Here is a 20,686-nt window from a genome sequence, read left to right as displayed (position 1 = left end):
CAGCTGTCATCACCATAAAGAAGGCCATCTTGTCACTTTGGCCATTAAAAGCCCTGACACCACAGTCTCCGTTAAAGTCTACCTCACTCTTGTGCACACATACAATTTTTCTTATTTCAATAAGGAAATTAATGGTTGATGGGGAGAACAGCCAGCCAGCCAGCCAGCCAACAGCCAGGCAGAAATGGCCCTGCCTAGCCACTGAGCCAGCAGAAGCTCCCAGACCCAATGATGTGTGAGGACATGGTCAATGAGGAGGGCCGTCTCTGAGACCTTTGATACTGGACCACCAATGAAAGCAGATGTCTGGTGTTGAAAATGAAGGGAAGGCCAGAAAGGGATGAACCCCCATCTGTCTCAGCATAAACCGTTGAGACAGACACTGTGAGCATGTCATATCCCAGGCCACCACCTCAGCTGGCAAAGATCTTCTTCACCCAGAATTCCTCATCTCCTGAGAGGAGGCAGTTAGGCCTGGGTTCAAATTCAGAGGTCTGGGATATATTATAAGATGCTTAAACTCTTTGGGCTATAGTTCCCTTATGAGTTAAATTGGTGAATAACACAACTTGTCTCACTGGGTTGTTCTGAGAGTTAAATGGGATAAGACATGTCAAACCCTTAGCCTGGCCTCCAATAACTCCAATAACTCAATGGTAGTCATTGTTCACCATTACATCTCCAAAACCTAGCCCAGTCTTGTAGCACAGTCTGGACACCCAGTAAGTACTCAATACATACAAAATGAATGAAAAGTGAACAAACATTGACGATCAAAAACAGAACAAGGATCTTCATGAGCTAGAGACAGAACAAGAATACTCAGTAGTAAGTGAGGAATAAACTTGCAGGCTTTGGATCTGTAGGAACCTAACACACCAAGGTTGCCAGGAAGTCCGTTCCTACATAGTTAAGTGATCAGAAATCCCCCACATTGTGGGGAAACAGACTATGATTGAGGAAGGGCTCCACTACTTGCCCCCCAAAAGTGAGGCCAAGGAAGCCATGCCTAAGTCCAGGCTTCTGTGAGTACTGAGCTACCTGCCTGAGATGGCAGGAGGGAGGAGAGCCAGAATGTGGCTGACCCACTGGCTTTAGTACTGGAGTCATGACAGCCCCATGGGATGGGAGAGGGGAAGGAAAAGATGATGCTAAATTCATAATTCGTTTGTGACCACGTGCTTCCATGTACACCTTTGATGCATGACAATCAATCAAAAGATGTGGCTGGTTTGCCTAATGGTGGCCTCTTAAGCATCATTGTTAGTAGTACGCTTGTTCAAAGTGACATGGTCCCTATGGTCCCAAGGTGACCCTCAAGGCTGGCAACCCATCCCTCCAGCAGTTGGGTGATCTTTTCATTAATCCTGGGGGGAAAGAGGCGACACCTGGGTGACTCACTTGGTTAAGTGTCCGATTTCGGCTCAGGTCGTGATCTCACAGTTCGTGAGTTCGAGCCCCACCTCGGGCTCTGTGTCTCCCTCTCTCTCTCTGCCCCTCCCCTGCTCATGCCCTCTCTCTCTCTCTCTCTTTCTCTCTCAAAAATAAATAAACATTAAAAAAAATTTTTTTTAATGGGGGCAAATGGGTAGAAAAGATGCTGGTGACCATGCTGAGCTTTACCTATTTCAAATAAAAATGCTACGTAAGATTAAATTTTGATCCCCCAAGCCAACCTTTCTAGTTACAAAATATTTCTCCCTGAAATTCAATACTACTTGGATGGTTCCTGCACAGGTGGGTAGTATATAAATGGCAGTATTTAAGGACCTTGAGTAACGATCTATAATACTTAGGGGTTAGTACTAAGAGAGTGCTAGGACTTCTAGATTCTTTTTTATTTTCACAGAAGAGAGAAAAAGCAAATCCCTCCTAGGTTTCAGGAAGACCTCAGGGGTATCTTTCCCTTATATCAATCTGGAATCAAAAACCCACAGAGAAATACAGAAGATAAGCCACTTCAGATATATCGAGTCATGAATCCTATCTTTTTCTAAACCTTGTAGCTATAGGATCTTGGATTTAATTTTCATTCCTATGGTAACAAGTCTACTGGAGGACAATTCGGATATTGTCTTCATTCTAGTCTAATGTCAAACAAATAAAGCCACACAATGTAATAGATGTCTGCCCCTGTGTGCATGTGTATGTGTAAGTGCACATACTCCTAACAAAATACAGTCGCACCCCAGTGCCAGGAACTTAAGTGATATCAAGGAAGCTGGGACAAAAGGACTCCTTTAAGATGGTTGATAAGAAAATTAATCATTGATATTTCCAAATCCCTGAGGCACATCTAACTGTACTTTCAGAAACATAGGAAAGTGAATGTTGTCAACAAGCAACCAAGGCTGAAATTTTGTGTGTATAGTGGGAAGTACTCATCTCAAGGTTGTTACCAGTATTTATTTTTTTTGAGAGCAAATCTTTTTAGATCCTTCTTGTGCTTCTGTTTTCAGCCCTCCTAGGACTTTCTTTCCATCAAAAAGTTGGTTGACATCAAGCAAAAGTCAAAAGACCCAAACTGGAACTCAATTCAATTTGACAGAGCAAATACTAAGTTATTGAATGTCTATTTACAAGGTACTATGCAAGTCTTTTGAATATACCAAAATGAATTATGTGTAATCCCTACATTCAAAGGCTGTATTACCTTGTAGAAGAGATAAGACAGATATATGGAATTTCAGTGCCTTTTTTTTTTTTTTTAAACAAAATGATCAGATAAGGAACAGACAGTATCAGGATGATTAGACCATTCTAATCATTGAGGAAAGCTTCATTGAGGAGAGGGAGCTGTTGGGCTAGGCCTTGAGGGATGAAAGCATCCTTAATAACAAGAGCTACCATTCATGGTAGGAGTTGGCAACTCTTTCTCTGTAAAGAGCCAGAGAGTATATATTTTAGGCCTTGTGGCTCACCAGTCTCTGAAGCAACTATTCAATTACGCCTTTGTAGTGTACAAGCAGCCACAGACTATATGTAAGCGAATGGCATTGCCCTGTTCCAATAAAGTGTTATTTATGGATACTGAAATTTAAATTTTATATAATTTACACACATCGCAACATGTTATTTCCCCTTTTATCTTTATTTTTCAAATATTTAAGGAGGCAGAAATCATCCCTAGCTTGTGGACCATACAAACACAGATTTGCCTGTGGGTCATACAGTTTGCGGACTCCTCATCTCCTGAGTTCTCACTATACACGCGATGCTTTACGACGACACATGCTCTCATAGAACCCTAACCTGTTCTGTGAGGTAGATGCTATATCATTTCCATTTTCTAGATATCCGAAGTAAAGCTTAGAGGACTTAGGTCACATAGATTTCAAAAACCCTGCTCTGAACCACTAGGCCACCCTACCTCCTAGTAATGGTAAGCAGCTCAGGGGAATGGTGGAATTAATAGGTTTTCTTTAGCCAGAGGCATTCAAAGACCTAAAAAAACTCTTTACAAGGAGTATGAGGTTTGCCATCATGGCTTACTCGCAGTGAACTCATCTCAGATCTCTGTTACCATCATGTTCTCTCTTTTCACAGGTCATGCAGGGGGTGGATATAGTGTTTGATAGCTTCTACCTTCCAGAATGTAATATTCTCCCATATCTGAAGGAAAAAGGACAGCCTTCAAGCATTCGTTCCAACCTCTAGAGCCCGCTGCCCCCATGACTGCCCAGACCCCACGCGTGGACCTTGCTAGCCCGTGCAGAAAGCGGGCATGCTCACATTCATCATTCTCTCCACATTGCTAACTTCTCTGCTCACCACTCTGAACGGCAGTTCTCTCTTGCGCGACCTCCTGTCTCTTGTTTAAAAGCAATTTAATGTGCTAGAGAAGATGGAAGGAAAACAGGAGTTTCCATGTCCTTCCATCACCTCTTAGGATATCAGGTGGTGGTCTCCATCCTTCCTTCATCACCTTCCTTCTCTGAAAGAGCCAAATGCCCTTCACACTGTCTGTGGGTCACACTGGATCACTGGCTTCCAGATATGATACCGACAGCTTCATCAGTCAGTAAATATGCAACTGTTAAAGATCTGTGACGTGCCCAGCATCATGCTATGTACTACGGAGAGTGCTCAAGTATAAGATACTGACCTCCAGGAATGTGCAACCTATTTGAGATAGCAAGACTAACAAATATGTGGTAACAGTAGTAATAATAACAGCTGATCTTTAGACATCTTGCCACTCTACCGAACACTTTGTATATTCTCTGCCCACGAAACAGCAAATCCGGACTTAGTAAGGAGGGTATTATCCAAAAGGATTATTGCATGGTACACGGGTGGAGTGGGGATACCATTGCAATAGGAAGAAGGGATTATTACAATAGGGAGAATGCTCTGGTAAGGTCTGCAAGCATCTCAAGAGTTAGGCAAAAAGAGGGTTTTTTTTTTTTTTCTTTTACAGAAGGCAATTAACAAAGCTAGAAAGAAACAGGTGTGGTGAAGAGGTGTGAGGCCAGCCTATTCTCCGAAGAGGCAGTATGTTCCGTCAGGTTGACTGTGGGCCAAAGGCCAGAGGTATAATAAAGTTTGATAAGCAAGCATTTTGTTTTGATAGATCCGTGGGGACAAGCAGTTTGGGTAATCCTTTATAAAGAAAAGAACGGGGATTTGAGGGTCTGTATCTGGCCTTCTCATAAATAAAGGGGACAACCATGACTCTTATCACAGTCTCATAGGGAAGCGTAGTTCTTTGTGGTAAGCCATTTTCCAGAACACAAATGACTGGATTTCTTACCGTCCAGGCCAAATTCAACACTGTCAGTTCTTCATACAGACCGTAGTGATTGATGCTGAAACTGTCCCTACCTTCTGGATGACAGGACTGAGCAACAGAGAGGTAAGTCACTTTACTCAAGGTCACAGAGGTCTAAAAATGGAAGGGCAACGTGCACCTGGGCCTGATCCTAGGGTGCACAATCAATCCCGCATAGTATGGTTAAGATTGTCAGCGTTACTGGAGTCTGGAGGGACAGAGAAGTCTCAGAAGGCTTCCTGGAAGGCCACATTCTAAGAGTGGGCAGGGGCTGATGAGGTTGTCAGGGACAATGTGGATGATCAGGCCAAAAAACAGAGGCGAAGGTGGCCAAGGAGGTCTTTAAAGAGTGTAAAGTCTATGCCACAGACGTTTTACATAGATAAGGTGACACGAGATGGGGCAGGGCCGCACTGAATGGGCCCCTGAAAAACCACACTGGGACTTTTAGGCTTGGGGCAACAGCTAGGGACAAGCCTCTGCCAGAGCTTGACGGTAAGTGGCATGGGGCACAGAAGTGGGTGAGGAAGATGGAGTGGGTAGTGAAACGTAGACCGACTTTGAATGACTGAATGTTTGAACAAATGGGAGACTGGAAGCCAAAGCGATCAGCCACGAGGCTGTAGTAACAAGGCGGGCCTGTCAGTCTGCGGTCAGACTGGGGCGACTCTCACGTGTAAGAACAAGGTGCAAACCGAGGTGGGGGGAACTACAGAAGAAATACGAGGATTTGGCGCCCTATCTGGATAGAGGAGGTTAAAGCTTTCACCTTATCAGAAGGTCTGTAACAAAAGCTTTTTTTCTACGTAGACTTCATAGAACTTTTGTTTTTCAGATCTGCTAATAACATTATTACAAGTAACAAATAGAGCGACAAATAAAAAGATGTTCAAGCTTTAATGTGAACGAACAACCGAAGTGAAAGTTAAGCAGGGTTTTGGGCTTTTTTTTTATATCTTCAGAAAGCCTTTAGAATCCTAATATGTTTTACAAATCTCCAAAAAAGAAATACCGCATCCAACGTTGTTAGAAGATAATGCGAACGTGGAATTCATGTCTTGCAGAATCTCTTGTTGGACGGGTGTGCTACTGGAAAACAGCCGCTTAACAGTGAACATTCTTGAGGACCTACTATGGGCTAGATGCTCTAACAGCCTCAAGACTCTTAGTCCTCACAATGTTCTGCCATATTCTCCTTATCCCATTTTGCAGATGAGGACACCGAGGCTCAGAGGCTGTGAGTCACCTGTTCTAAAACTGCTCAGCCAAATCCTTTTCCTCTCCACTCTGCACCGTGTTTCCTTCCACATCATAGATACACGAGATCTTCGAAGTCAGACTTCCCTGGCTTTCTCCAGAACACCCCCAATGACTGCATTTTGCCGGCTGGTTGTCAACGACTTCTGAAGGCCTTTCCTGGGATGCAGGATTTCCCACATCATGGGCCTGCGGATATCACCTTCCGATCTATTGGCATTCACCTGCCGTTACGCAGGGCTTTTGACGGTTATCATTCCGATTTTAGATGACTCTTCTTCTGTTCCCCCCAACCTGACATCTATAAACGTGACAACACGGGCAGGAAAGGGCACGATGAGCAATCTGCAGCTCCTTCATGCAGGCTGGTGTGACGTGGGGAGGAGAGGGAGGGCACAGATAAGGCCTGACGTATCACATGTCCTTGGAATTAACATGCACCACACCAGTGCTCACAGCCGCTACCATCACAAACTGTTTAGTGTTAAATTTAGAATAAAAACCAATTAAAAGATAACAAGGAGACATATGCTCAGAATGGCAAGAATCAGAGTATTTACAGAAATATGACCTCTAGCTACTGCAGGGAGGCAGCAGTAGGTTTCACGAGCCTGAATCTCCCCGCCTTGCCCTGCCCGTTCTCTGTCTTCACCAACACCCGTGGTTCATCTCCACCCAGATTGCTTTCGCAGGAAAAACTACGGTCATGTTTAATACGGTGGATGGACTCGCCTGTATCTGAACACCTGAGACCACACAAGTCGCCACTGACCTCGTTCCCCCTGCGCTAGGCCAGACGACTGATCTGGGTTCAAGGTGCCTCCCCTTGGCATCCTGCCATAGCACAGGCTGCTTGTGAGATAAGAATACAGGTGAAAATGCAGGTTTCCCATTCCTCCCGTATATCTCCATAAGGTGTGACTGCAGTTTAGGAGCCCCCCACAAGTGAGATCTTGCTAGGATGAACATTCCAGAAAGGTGATTTTGCACTCTCTGGATCCCCAGCCTTGTCAGCATCGAGAAGCAAATTGTACTATCACAAAAAGTAAAAATTCTGCTACTCAAAAGTCCGTATCAGCCTGGTATAATGTCTGAGCCGAAGAGCTTTATTTATTCATTGTTTTTTTAGTTTAATTTCTTAAGTTTATTTATTTTGAGAGAGAGAGAGTGAGCAGGGCAGGGGCAGAGAAAGAGGGAGTGGGAGAGAACTGCCAAGCAGGCTCTGCACTGTCAGTGTGCAGCCTGAGGTGGGGCTTGAACCCACAAACTGTGAGATTGTGACCTGAGCTGAAACCAAGAGTCGGACGCTTAACTGACTGAGCCACCCAGGCGCCCTGAGCCAAAGAGCTTTAAATTCTTGCTGTTGCACAATGAGGGGAATCACTGCAGGGCCCCAGGGCTTTCTACTTCCGTCCACTTACCCCCTCCTTACCCTCCTCATCCCTAGAGTCACTTCTGGGGGACATTTCCCAAATCACTGTCACATCCACCGTATGCTCGTTCTTCCCCTTAGTCCAGACCCTCCACGCTTCCCACTGGTCTACTCCAAAATTTTCCTGATGGCCATCCTGTCTATAGGCTTTACATCTCTCACTTATCCTCCAAGATGTTAACGGGTGTGTGCTTCTAAAGCATCCTGGGAACATACCTTTTCTCTACTGAAATCCTTCGATAACTCTCAAATGGCTTTAAAGTAAAACTAAGGGAACTGGGATGGCCAGCAGGCCCTTTACACCGGTCCCTTGGCCTCTCTCTAGCCTCATTTCCCCTGAATCCCCTCCCCGCCCCCCCACCGGCCCCGGGTCTCCTGTGCCTTGCTTTGTTCCTACTGAGAATGTCCTTGACCCAGAGCCTGCCTGCTAACATCCACTCACCCTCAGTTCTCCATCCAGGCAACATTTCCTGCAGCAGGGTTTTCTCAGTCCTGCCCCAGTCTGGAGCGGGAGGCCCTCTCCGGTGCTTTCTGTTCTCAGGTCTCTTACAGCTCTTATCACAGTATTGCAACTTCAGGTTTGCTGGACACCTTCCCACATATTTTATGAATGACTTGAGGGCAGGGCCTGGCTCTTATTCACCAGCATACTTTCAACCCTTGGCGTAGGACCTGGCACTCACTACACTTTTAGCAGCAGGTGCTGAGTGTTTGCTAACTTGTAGACTGGAACCCTCTCTCCAGGGGTGGGATGGCCAGCTAAGAGCTGGGCTGAGCAAGGATTTTATCTTGTTTGCTAGTATGCGAATAACGCCCAGCCATAAGGAAACTGTTGGGGGTCGATCATGTCATGGCAGATCTGGCATCCTTACGGGATGGGGCGCTCCTCTTGGGTCAGCATTATGGCGGATCGAAAATTCAAAGAGAAACACCGGGACGGTGGAACCGGCGTCCAGAGCCCTCCTGGGCTTCAGCACATGGAGAAGCAGATGCCATAGCTCTGTTGAGACTGGGACAATGAGTGACCAAGCCTGGGTTCTGTCGCTCTCTGTGTGACCACAGCCTAGTGTCTTCACATCATGGGCCTCAGGTCCTCCCCTCTGGAATTAGGGGTGCTAGACGGCCAGTGGGGGGCGGCAGAATCCTACTGCAAGGGTACATGTCAGCAGGCAGATGTCCCTGGGGGAGGAATGCTTCCAGTGTTCAGCACCCGGGGCGGGGCGATCTGGGACAACACATTCACCTTGCAGATACCCCAAGGGACGTAACTCTGGTCTGCAAGGGGCCTTTCATGGTTTCACAATTCAGAGGGACTGAGAACAACTCACAAGAGACCCTTCACCGAAAAGGGTCATAATATATAACCTACCCCTTCCCTTCATAAAGCGATGAGAAATATGGTATATGTGAAGTACTAACAATTGTAAGTTACCATTATAATGATTTCTCAGGGCCTTGGTGGTTTTAATATTTTACGATTTTCTAGATGAACCAGGCAATGTTCCCAGGGAGACACAGAATCTGAAGCGGACTCCAGGCTCTGAGTGTCAGCACAGAGCCCGAAGCGGGGCTTGAACCCATGAACCGCGAGATCATGGTCTGAGCTGAAGCTGGATGCTCAAACGACTGAGCCATCCAGGCACCCCCCCAATTTGCTTTTATCTCTAGATTATTAATGCCCTTTGCCTGCCCGAAGAATGCAGGATACGTGATGTACCCAGCTTCCACATATTAATGACCCTTGACGAGAGAGACTGTGCAAAGTTTGAAGGGATAACATCTCTTCTTTATATTCAGCCCTTTAAAAGAAGGCAGGGACCAGTAAAGCTTGGAGGCTGGCGTCTCCGGATATCCTCGTCCACATTACTGTGATCAATACTGAAGATGAACCCGCTGTGAGCAGAAGCTAAGGCAACATCTACGGGGAGTCGCAAAGAAGCGGGCCGAGTCCCTGTTCTCTAAGGGAGGAGTCAAAGCAGACCAAACAAAAATGCATAAAGCCATAAATGCCCCCAACACATCAATATATATAGAACCAATTACCACAGTAATCGACTGGATTTGTAACAAATCGACGGGAGGGGCCCTGGCAGTCAGCACGGGCAGCCGGAGCACGCACAAAGAGAGACTTTATAAGCTGCCCCTGTGGAATCAACCTGACTAAAGAAAAACCCCAAGGAAACAGAAAAGTGTCAAGGGAGTCCAGGCTGTTGGTTTACCCGATTAGGTTGTTTTTCCCTGTCACGGGCACTCACATTTCACCCTCAAAGCACGTATTTTACCTGGCAGATTTACTAAGAAACTGAGCCAAAGAAATGCTTCTTTTTACTTGCCTTTTTCTTTCTTACTTTGTTACCATTTTTTTTTTAATCATCAAAACCAAAAATGCTTTTGAACCTGCTTGGTTTTGCAATTGCCTTAAACTGAGGGCTCTTTGCTGACATCACGTTCCAACTAAGCGGACTGGCCATTGTCCCTTGCCGGACGTCATCAAGTCGATGGGCCTCGTGTGGTTATGATTTAGCTGCGCCGTCTAATTCCACTGGTTTTTAGGGGGAGACCGGTGTGACGCAGGCACGAACCCTGTGTAGGCAGACGCCACCCCTTCTCCGCCTCAGCGAACAGACAGGCCTTCCCAAAGCTGCAAGGTCTGGGCATCCCACATGTCCCAGGCACAGCCCAGTCCAGCCCAGCAGCATCTCTCCCCAGAAACGCTCGATGTTGTGAAGGGTCTTGCACGTAAAGCTCTGCACACGGGTCCCTTTGCTTCCCTCCTTCCGCGTGTCCCAGATTCCTCCTGTGGGCAGCCACCATGAGCCCAGGCTCTTTGGAAGTTGACAGAATGTGCAGAAGCCTGCCCCCGAGAAACCTTCCAAGGAACAGGATAAACTCCCAAGGTGGAAAGTGTGTTTTGGACCTTGCGATGGCTTCCTTTGCCTCGTCTGTGGGTCCCCCTGAGGGTTCAACCACGCTGTCACACAGATACTGACTAGCCAGTTGCAGGGAGAGAGAGAGGTAAGGTAAGGCTGGCAGAGAAAATAGGCCTTCCTTCAGCATCTAGAATTCCACAGTGGGTCAGGAGCCCTCTCTTATTAACCACTGATGCCTACCACTGTGCCTGATCTACAGTAAACACTCAATGCACATTTCTGCATGAATGCGTAAACATCCTTACCTTGCAAAGAACTCAGCCTTCCCTCAACGTGCTGCTAACCGGGGTCTACGTGTCACGGACTCTGCTGACGGCAACATATCGGCAAGAAAGTCAAAGTGCATGTGGGAATTTTTAAAAGAGGGACGTTGATCTGATCAGAGAACTATCTTCCTCTCATCAGTAATGGAGATAGAGATGATATATTCTGGAGCCTTTGACTGATGCAGCATTAATCATCTAAGTTTTGTAGTGTAGCTAGCTGGCAGCCGGGGCCAGGTTTCAACGTGATGTCGACTACTCCCACTTTTTTTGCAATTACTTACTTACCTGATCCATTTCTTGATGATTTCTTTGACATCAGTTTTTCTTATGTACTTTTTAATTTTCTCTTTAATTTATACCTTCTACTAATTGACCCAACTTCCCAAGAGTTCCGTGAGATTCAGAAAGAATCCTCTAACAACAGAGGAATGGAGATTAGGAACGAACCAGAAATGGCTAGTGGCCACACAGAGAAGCTCCCACGGACACGGCTTGTTGATTTGTTGGTTTAGGTCGAAATGGTTTTACGTCTTGTGTTTCATTTTAAATACAAGCTGTGTGCTGCACCTAATACCTATCCCGCCCTCCCCAAGAAAACTTTCCTACTTGCTTTATAAAAGAAAAGTAATGTCAGGAAAAGTGGTAAAAGAAAGGCTGCTATTGGCTCCTAGAACATCAACTGGTAGACAGAAATTGGGGATAACAAATCACAAATTGAAGGTCCACACACGGGTTGACTCCTCTTTCTAGTATTTAATCCTAGTCCTACCTTGTGCTGATCACTTGATTTTAATGTCCAGCCGATTCTTCTAATGCCAAACCCCAGGACATGACATTATCCCCACCCCACCCCACACTCAAAACAATCAAACCTGGAGATAGGGGAAAGGGACAATGAAAGGGTGGACGAGTGCCGGGGGCTTCGGGGCAAGGTGTTCAAGGAGATGTTATCTTAACCATTCTGCTGTCATTTCCCTTGGAAAGGGAAGAGGAAGAGAAAAAGTATGGCATTCACTCCTATATTCATTCCACCAACACTGACCGACTGGATGCCAGGTGCTGTGCGTGGCATTACACATTGCTGGACATGGGGTTGGCATGCGGGGTGAACCCAGAGATCCGTAGATGTTCCTCTAAAGCGTCCGTTAATGGAAACCAGGCCAAGATAGGGGTCTAACAAAACACCGAACTGCTAACGAGTTCTCTCTCAGCCCCAACATCACTTAGTTGGAACTGTGGCTGTAAATAGGGCCAGGGACCCATCTGTGGGGCACGAGAGGAATCAGTGTCTGCATCTGTATGCAGGCAGTGGAACTAGACGGCAGAGGCTTTGAATCACAGGTAAAAGGAAAGGCTGGTACAGCTGGACACATTCATGAATTTTTCTCCCTTTGTGGAATGCACCTGGCAGCTCCTTTGCACTTAAAAGGCAGAAACACCCAGGCTGCTTATCAAAAAGGCCTCCCCAGGGAACCTTTTCCACAGAGAGCACATTCTCACAGCCCCCACCCCTTACTCCCACCAAAAAAAGAGTTGTGCTTATTTCCTGATCTTTTCCCACCAGGGGGGTGCTACAACTGGAACTGAAAATAGTTGCCAAAGGATGTGATGCTGATCCTGATGTTTGGAAGGAAGGTTTGGGCCCCCTGTTCCACTAGCCTGATGAGTAGGTGACTTGTAAAATATACATCAGCGTTTCTGTGAAGCACGAATTTACCCAGGGCAAGTTTTGCTGATATCCCTTTGAAATTCTTATCAGTTACTATTTTGTTCAAAAAAAAAAAAAAAAAGCTGAGCTGCAAATTTATTAAAATAATTCTAATAATAGTAATAATAAAAAGACTTATACTGAATTGAACACTTACAGAATACTAGACATTGTGCTGCATATATAATTATTATGTTCAATCTTTACACAATCCTCACTTGTAACGTAAGTATTGATAGCCCTATTTTATAGACATGGAAACTGAGGCTCACAGCCATTAAAGAAACTTCTCAAGAGTCACAGCTAATAAAAATTAAAAAAAAATTTTTTTTAATGTTTATTCATTTTTGAGAGAGAGAGAGCGAGAGAGAGCAGGGGAGGGGCAGACAGAGAGGGAGACACAGAATGTAAAGCAGGCTCCATTCTCCAGGCCCTGAACTGTCAGCACAGGGCCCGACACAGGGCTCAAATCCATGAGCTGTGAGACCATGACCTGAGCCAAAGTCAGATGCTTACCCGACTGAGCCACCCAGGCGCCCCAGCTAATAAAAATTTTGATTGAAATCTGTCTGACTTTAGAACTTACTACAAAAGCAACTACACTAAAACTCCTTTTAATGTAACAGCAGTTGCATTAACCTATTTAGCCATGAGCCAGGCATTATTAAATGTTCCATTCTGTTATCAGAAGTAGAAAACACTGGCTGAGTATACAGAGTCACAGAAGTAGGAGAAATTCTAAGTACCTGATTCAAGGTAGTTATTATACAGGTGAGAAGATTATTTTGAGGAGGGTTAAGTAATTTACCCAAGGCCAAGGCTGGCTAATGGTTCAGCTGAGAGCAAGAATGTAGGTCTTCACTCCCTACCCAGTGCTTTTTCCCTCAACACACTGCCTTAGAGTCGGATGGGCGATAGAGACCTATTACTACTTAAGAAACAGGCACTCATCCCCAAAGACATGAAAACCCCAAGTGATGTCAAGCGTAGATTTTCACATTTGATGTGGAATATCCCTTTGCCTCATCATCTATCTTGTACATTTATTTCCGACATTTTTTTCAGAGATTAAACTATTAGTTGTGGAATGGAGCGCATAACTTAAGATCGAAATCAAAATACTGGTAGATATATGTATTGTGCCTTATGCTTATTTCTCTTGGTCTATACTACCACAGCCAGCCCACATGAGCACTGATCTACATGCTGGATAACACGGGATGGGCTAATATAACACTGTATGTTAACTATACTGGAATTAAAATTTCAAAATAAGGAAGATGGGCTAAACATACCGGTCCTATCTCAGCTTGCTGAATCTAGGAAACAGAGTAAGTGTGGCTGGAAGCAGAGCTTCTTCTCTTCATATTCCATCAGAGAATCCAGGCTCCTCTGTTTTCCACAGGCATATTGATCATCAGTCTGATATTTACCAAGTAACTTCATATGCCCTCCTAGAAGCATTATGCTAGAAGCTATGAGAATTTAAAAACAAATTATGAAGCCTTTGCATTTGCTATTTCCTCTGCCTGGATGGTTCTGTCCCCAGGTCTTTGCATGGCCAGCTCCTTCTTGTCTTTTCCAGGCCTCAGCTCAACTTCACGCCCTTATCATCATCACTGAGGCCTTTCTGTGGCCGCCATCTTCATGAGCCCCCAGTCCTCCAGCCAATCTCTATCACATCACCTGGTTTCAGTTTCTTTGTAATATCTCTCTCTCACTGTCTAGAATTATTGCTCTCATTTATTTGTCACCTGCCACTCTCTGTCTCTCTTCAGTAGGATATAAGCTCCACAAAAGCAGGAAAGTTTTCTATGTCATTCATCATTACATGCCCAGTGCCTAGACCAATGTTTAGATAAATCAGGTGTTGACTAAGTGAATGAATAAGCCCTCTTCCAAGAAGCAATCAATCAAGTTGTGAGGGCAAAGCTTACATGCTTGGAGTAGAAAATAATCCAGAATACTATATAATTAACTACTAAATTGTAGGTATGCACAATATGTCACTATTGTCAGGCCCATAATTATATGAAAGGAATTTGATATCACTACCAGAATTGTCCCATTAACGAAAATGTTAAATGTTAAACTATGTTAAACTATGAAATGTTAAACTATGAAATTCTATAACCATTTGTGGATTCTAGAAGAAAAAAACTGGGGCCTCATAAATACTAAATTTAAAAATACCTAGAAAACGCTTGAGATATTAATATGAGAACAGTGTCGCCTATAGTACAAAGTTTAGAAAAATCAGCTTATCGCCTTTAGTCCTGATTACTGGCATGTTTCCAATTCCTTTTAGCACCCGAGGGCTTAGGACTGTTCAATTCTGCCCACAAGCCTATCGATCAATGGCTTAATCAGAGAAAAGTCCTGGACCAAAGTGAAAACCATTCAGTCGAGTCCTCTTATCTGTGACACTCCTCTGTGGGGATGACACCAGGATAGACTCCTGGAGGCCACCGTGCCATGGCTCCATCATTAAAGCCCCTGCACCGGACAGGACGAACAAGGACGGTGGGGGAGCCCATTCCTTGTTGGGTCTTTGAGACAAGTCTATCACCTTGCTCTTCAAAACGGGTCCTTGGACAGGCAGCATTGGCATCAAGTGAGAGTTGTCAGGACATGCAGAATGTCAGGCCCCACCCCGACCTACCGGATCAGAATTCCCATTTTAACAAGACCCCAGGTGATACATATTGCACAATAAATTTTGAGAAACACCGCCATATAGGAAAACAAAAAACTGCTGCGGCCACTGTGCCATTGCTCAGGGCCCCCCGAACCCACAACAATCAAAAACTCCAGAAAACTCAAGTGAAAGGCAGCGGATCCACGATGCAGTCTAACGAGGGTTGACATCTGGCCTTTTCGCGCTCATCTTAGACCAGTGACCTGGCTTCAATGACGTCCTGGCCCCACCTCCATCTTGTCCACTAAACTTCCCACCTTAATCTCTTCTTGTACCATTGGCAGGCAACATGGCATGCAGCTGCCCACAGTTTGTGTCAGGAGGTGAAGGTGTCCTGACTCTGCCACTTACTAGCTGTGTGACTGCATGCAAGTTATTTATTTAAGCTTTCGGAGACTTGGTTTCCTTATCTATAAAATGGGGAGGGTAAGACCTAGGGATTAAATGAGAAAAGTTATATAACATGCTATTTGGTAATATTATTCACAGTGGTGTCTTTCTGCAGCCTAAAGATCCAGTTTACTCTGGACTCTGCATCAGAGCCTACGGGACTTGAAGATTCAAATTAAACCTCACCCATATGTTTAGGAAAGCTTAGCTCCTTTTCAAAGCCTCTGTTTATGACACCACCAGACTCAGCTTCAGCAGCACCTTCACCAGGCCGTCTGCCTGGGAAAGCCATAGAACAGCTGTCTCCTCTAAACCTAAATCCCCTCTCTGCTCACTACAGGGCTTTGCGTGGAGCAGGCCCTCAGCAAATGTTTGAGGAACGAATTAATTAATCATTTAAAGAAAATAGCTATATGCCATAATTGCCTTGCCACTTGAGCGCTAACTTCATCGTTGTAAATGTGCAGAAAAAGAGCCTTTGGAACTGGCTTGCAACCTAGGGTTGTAAAGCATAAAGCATTATAGAAACGTCTTTTATTGCTCTTTGTTGGATTTCTATGTCGCGTCCTGAACTTAATCAGGTTTTCATGCCATTTACCACGATTATGTACGTTAGCCTGCAAAGTGCACCAGGGTCACGTGTCCCACCCTGGGTCTCTGCTGACCAGCACTCACAGACCAGGATCAGAAGGCTGGCGGCCGATCCAGCTATTGTTTCTGCTTCAGCCACGGCAGACATCTGTTCATTATTCTGGGGAAAGGGACCAGCTGAGTCTGTCTCGGGCTCTATGCACCCAAAAACAAATCAACGGAAAGTGGAAAACATGGCATCCTGTGTGGTAAAAACACAATGCCATGTAGGTGGTTTACTTTTCTTCCTTTGACTCTCATCTGACTTAAGACTTGGAGCTAGAGAGTCACCTTACACTCCACCCCACCCCCACCCCCAATACAACCCTCAGCTGCATATCATGGAAGAAGAAGAAGCTATTCTTCTTAGCTTTCCCCACGGAGAGGAGGCAACTGGCTAGAAACAAATAAACAACAAAAATTCAGTGGATTATGGACTAGAAAGTGCAGCAGACAGGAAGAGTTTCCTAACTCCCACCTGTCAACCCAGATAACCCCACTGATGTGCATGCACCAAGGCAATGGCGAGAAAAGATAATGACAAAGGTCAGATCTTGAGTAACAATGGAAGTGGTATTGGAAAAGGAAAGGAAGAAAGCCCTGAGGAAATCCGCTCCTGAATGGAGTATTAAAAAGAAAAAAAAGAAAAGAGAAAGAAAGAAAGAAAGAAAGAAAGAAAGAAAGAAAGAAAGAAAGAAAGAAAGAAAGAAAGAAAGAAAGAAAATGTATGTACTGGGTGTGTCAGGTGGAGGATGAAAATTAAGCCCTTGGAAGTTCTTATTTGAAGAAGATTTGATGTTTTCTTTCTTTCCTTTTTTTTTCCTTTGGTCATTTCTCCAGAATCTACAGATCTGTAACTCTTTACTGGTTTCTTTTGAAGTATGAACAAAATAAAGGATTCATTCCTTCAAAAACAGTGGATGCTAATTATATGCCAGGCACTGCGTCAGGGATGCAGAGTCAAATACCAATAGGAAATGATGACATTGTTTTGCACTTCCTCCCAGATTTCTATCCCAAGTTCAGCTCTCTGTAGATACAACAGTACGTTTTGTTTTGTTTTGTTTTGTTTTTTAAGTTACCTTTGTAAGTCTCCGCTCCACGGTAACACAAACTTTTCAGAATGTATTTTTTTCCATGTGTTAAAAGAGTTTTATTGTAAAAGTGGCACATGCTTGTGGCACCTGGGTGGCTCAGTCAGTTAAGCGTCTGACTTCGGCTCATGGGTTCAAGCCCTGTATCGAGCTCTGTGCTGACAGCTCAGAGCCTGGAGCCTGCTTCGGATTCTGGGTCTCCCTCTCTCTCTCTGCCCCTTCCCTGTTCATGCTCTGTCTCTCTCACAAATAAATAAACATTAAAAAAGTGGCACGTGCTTATTGTGGGAAAAGCAATACAGAATTTTTTAGTACAAAAAATAAAAGTCTCTACCCCATAGCCCTAATCTTGGAGCAAACAGATAATGTGTGTATACACACACACACACACACACACACACACACACACACACAAAGCTATTTTGAGATTATATACATATGTTTCTCTCTATATAGGTATATATATACATGGACATACTATATACACATATACATATTTAGTGACAGATTAGAAGATTATACATGTATATTTATATAGTGCATATTGGCATATATTTATATGTATAATTTTTAAAATGGATGAGACCCTAATATATCTACTCTTCTGCGATTTGCTTTGTTCACTTGCAAATGGCTACGGATGGAACCTCTCTGGATGGATAGACAGTAAACTAGCAACAGTTGCCTGGCTGCCTCTGGGGTGTGGAACTGGAATACTGGGAACTAAGAGTGGGAGGAAGATTTATTTTTCACTTTATTCTGTTTTATACGTTCTAGATTTTTTAAATAAATAATCTTTTTAAACCAAAAAAAAAAAAAAAAGAGAGAGAGAGAGAGAGAGAGAGAGAGAGAGAGAGAAACAGGGTAAGTGCTGTGCCATCCATTATCGCGGGAGACAGTCCTAGAGGGAAATGGCCACACAGAGAAATGCGAAGAGTGCTGCTGGGGGGATAGGATAGGATACAAGGGGCTTTAAGAGGCAGCAAAGAACTCCACCCAGAGCATCTGGGAAGGGGTGGTGGGAGGGGTGGCAGGTGAGCTTCCGTCAGCTGGGAGAGCAGGAAGGAGGGGACAGTGGAATGGAGGTGGGACAGAGGACAACGTGAGACAGGCAGCACATGCCCACAGGCTCAGAAGTGTGGAAAAGTCTCCAAGCCCTCTTCCAAACCCTGACCCTGGACCCAGAGTTGGGGCCTGAGCCTGGGACTGGGTATCATTTAATTGCAAATGGCAATTTATAGAGCTGGAGAGGGCAATTAAAAAACAAAAGCAAGAAACAGAATTCAGAGCCGGAAAGACTCATTTGCTGATCCTGAGGGGCTAAGGAGAGAGGGAGATCCTTCCAGAAATTAGACAACTGAACGGACACCTGGGAAAGGAGAAAAACAGAGAGCCCCAAGAGGAGACAAGACAGGGACCCAAGAGAAAATTTCTGAGTGAGACAGAAACTTATCTAGGGCCTTGGACTGGGGCAGGGAGGGAGCCTCTAAAGCCTTTCACTGTCTGGAAGCAAATGCAAGGGTTTGGGATTGAGAGCGAGCAGCCTTGTTATCATCAGAGTGGAGGATACTTGGGTCATGGAGTGGTCAGTGATGCAGCAGCTGCAGAGGGCAGAGATGTAGCAGGCTGGAAAGGGCTCCCAAAGATGCCCAGGGCCTGATCCCCGGAACCTGTGACTGTCACCTGTGAATGGCAAGAGGGACTTTGCTGATACGCTTAAATTAAGACTCTTGAGATAGGGAGATTATCCTGGATTATCTGCATGGGCCCAATGTAATCCAAAGGGTCCTTACAAGAAAGAAGAAGCAGGGGGCGCCTGGGTGGCTCAGTCGGTTGAGCGCCAATGATCTCACGGTTTGTGGGTTCGAGCCCCGTGTCGGGCTCTGTGCTGACAGCTCAGAGCCTGGAGCCTGCTTCATATTCTATGTCTCTCTCTCTCTCTCTGCCCCTCTCCTGCTTGTGCTCTGTCTCTCTCTTTCTCAAAAATAAAAAATAAACATAAAAAAATTTAAAAAAAAAAAAGAAAGAAGAAGCAGGTAGGAGTCCTGGCAGACAGCCAGGTGACTCAGAGATTGGAGTGACACATCTTAAAGATGGAGACGGCCAGAAACCAGGGAATACAGTGGTCTTGAGAAGCTGGAAGGGGCAAGGAAGGAATTCTCCCCTGGAGCCTCCGGAAGGAGCCACCTTATTGATACCTTTAGTTTGGCCTATTGACACTGTGTTTGAACCTCTGGCCCCCAGAATAGTCAGGGAATAAATTTCTGTTGTTTTAAGCCACTTAGTTTGTGATTTGTTATCGCAGCCCAAGGGAACTAATACCAGGAGTGAGGTCATGCTCACGTTGAGAAGGCAGCCAGGGGTGAGTGAACAGCTTCAAGCTGAAGAGTCTCATGATTAAGTGGCATTTTAAGAAGATAACAGTATGATGTTGAGTGGACTAGAGTGGAAGGAAACTGAAGAAAAGGAGACACGTGAGGACGCAATTTCAGTTTTTCTTGTGAGAGCTGATACCATAAGCTCATATGGCTTCGAGACATGGACAGGAGAACCTACACCTGTTGAAGAAGTATTTGGGTGGTAAGAAGAACAGAACTTTGTAAATGAGTGAGTGTGGAGGACGGAGGAGAGCATCTGGACGTACTCCCCACTTTGCATTTTGACCCATCGTTGCAGTGCACAAATCTACTAGTGGGTACAGAGAAAAGAGATGGTGACCGCTGAGGTCCCTAGAGCATATATCCAGGTAGAAATGCTCAACACTCAAGGGCAAGGTTTCAAAATCTCAGAGATGTAGGCTAAGGTAGACACAGAAGAGAATCACCCAGCAACGGGGAAGAAGAGATGAACATTAAAGATGAAATTCTGGAAAACAAGCAAGATGTAAATAATTTCTTCAGAGGAGGAAGGGGAGAAAGGCCGAGAAACAAAGGCCAAAGATTTATGAAGAGAATCTAGAGGGAACAGAATCAGGGACTTGAACGGAAGAGAGGATTTTCAAGATGACAGACCTGGTCAAGAGGGACAAATTCTTCAGCTGACATAGATAAAACGGTCACCGAATGGAAAAGTAAACCTCTGACTGAGAAGCCCTTGATTTCCTTCTCCACTATTTCTGTAGGGTGACAGGGATTGAAAGCAAATAATAATAATCTGAAGAGTCAAAAAAGAAGCTGAGGAAGAAGAGAAGGGATATATAAACTACTCCCTCAACATCTGGTAGTCCTTATTTGCTCTGTAAAAAAAAAAAATTTAGGATACGCTAATCCTGAACAATAAGCGGGAGTTTATTTTTCACAGGTTTCAGTCAGACTTATTGAAAGACAGATACTCCTCAATATTGGTGTGGCCACACCATGTAGCGGTAGTGTGACAAATAGGTGAGTGATGAATGAAAGGCTGGCTTCTGAGGATCTGGCCAAAAATATCCATCTGTGAGTTTCCGTCAGCCAGGCAGAACTGGAGCACTTTGCATGTCTATAATAAAACCCACTTGGAAAGCTGCCGCAT

General features: G+C 44.8%; 1 protein-coding gene across 5 annotated transcripts in view; it reads right to left on the bottom strand.

Annotated features, from left to right (window-relative positions):
• ASTN1 (astrotactin 1) overlaps positions 1–20,686 on the bottom strand; it is a 304,165-nt gene that overhangs the window by 45,931 nt on the left and 237,548 nt on the right. The gene's annotated exons all lie outside the window — the stretch shown is intronic.

This window comes from Herpailurus yagouaroundi, unplaced genomic scaffold (genome assembly GCF_014898765.1).
Source record: "Herpailurus yagouaroundi ecotype Mexico unplaced genomic scaffold, PumYag 195, whole genome shotgun sequence".
In the NCBI taxonomy this organism is placed as follows: Eukaryota; Metazoa; Chordata; class Mammalia; order Carnivora; family Felidae; genus Herpailurus; species Herpailurus yagouaroundi.
The sequence above is the reverse complement of the archived record's forward strand: the minus strand, read 5'-3'. Positions and strand labels throughout refer to the sequence as shown.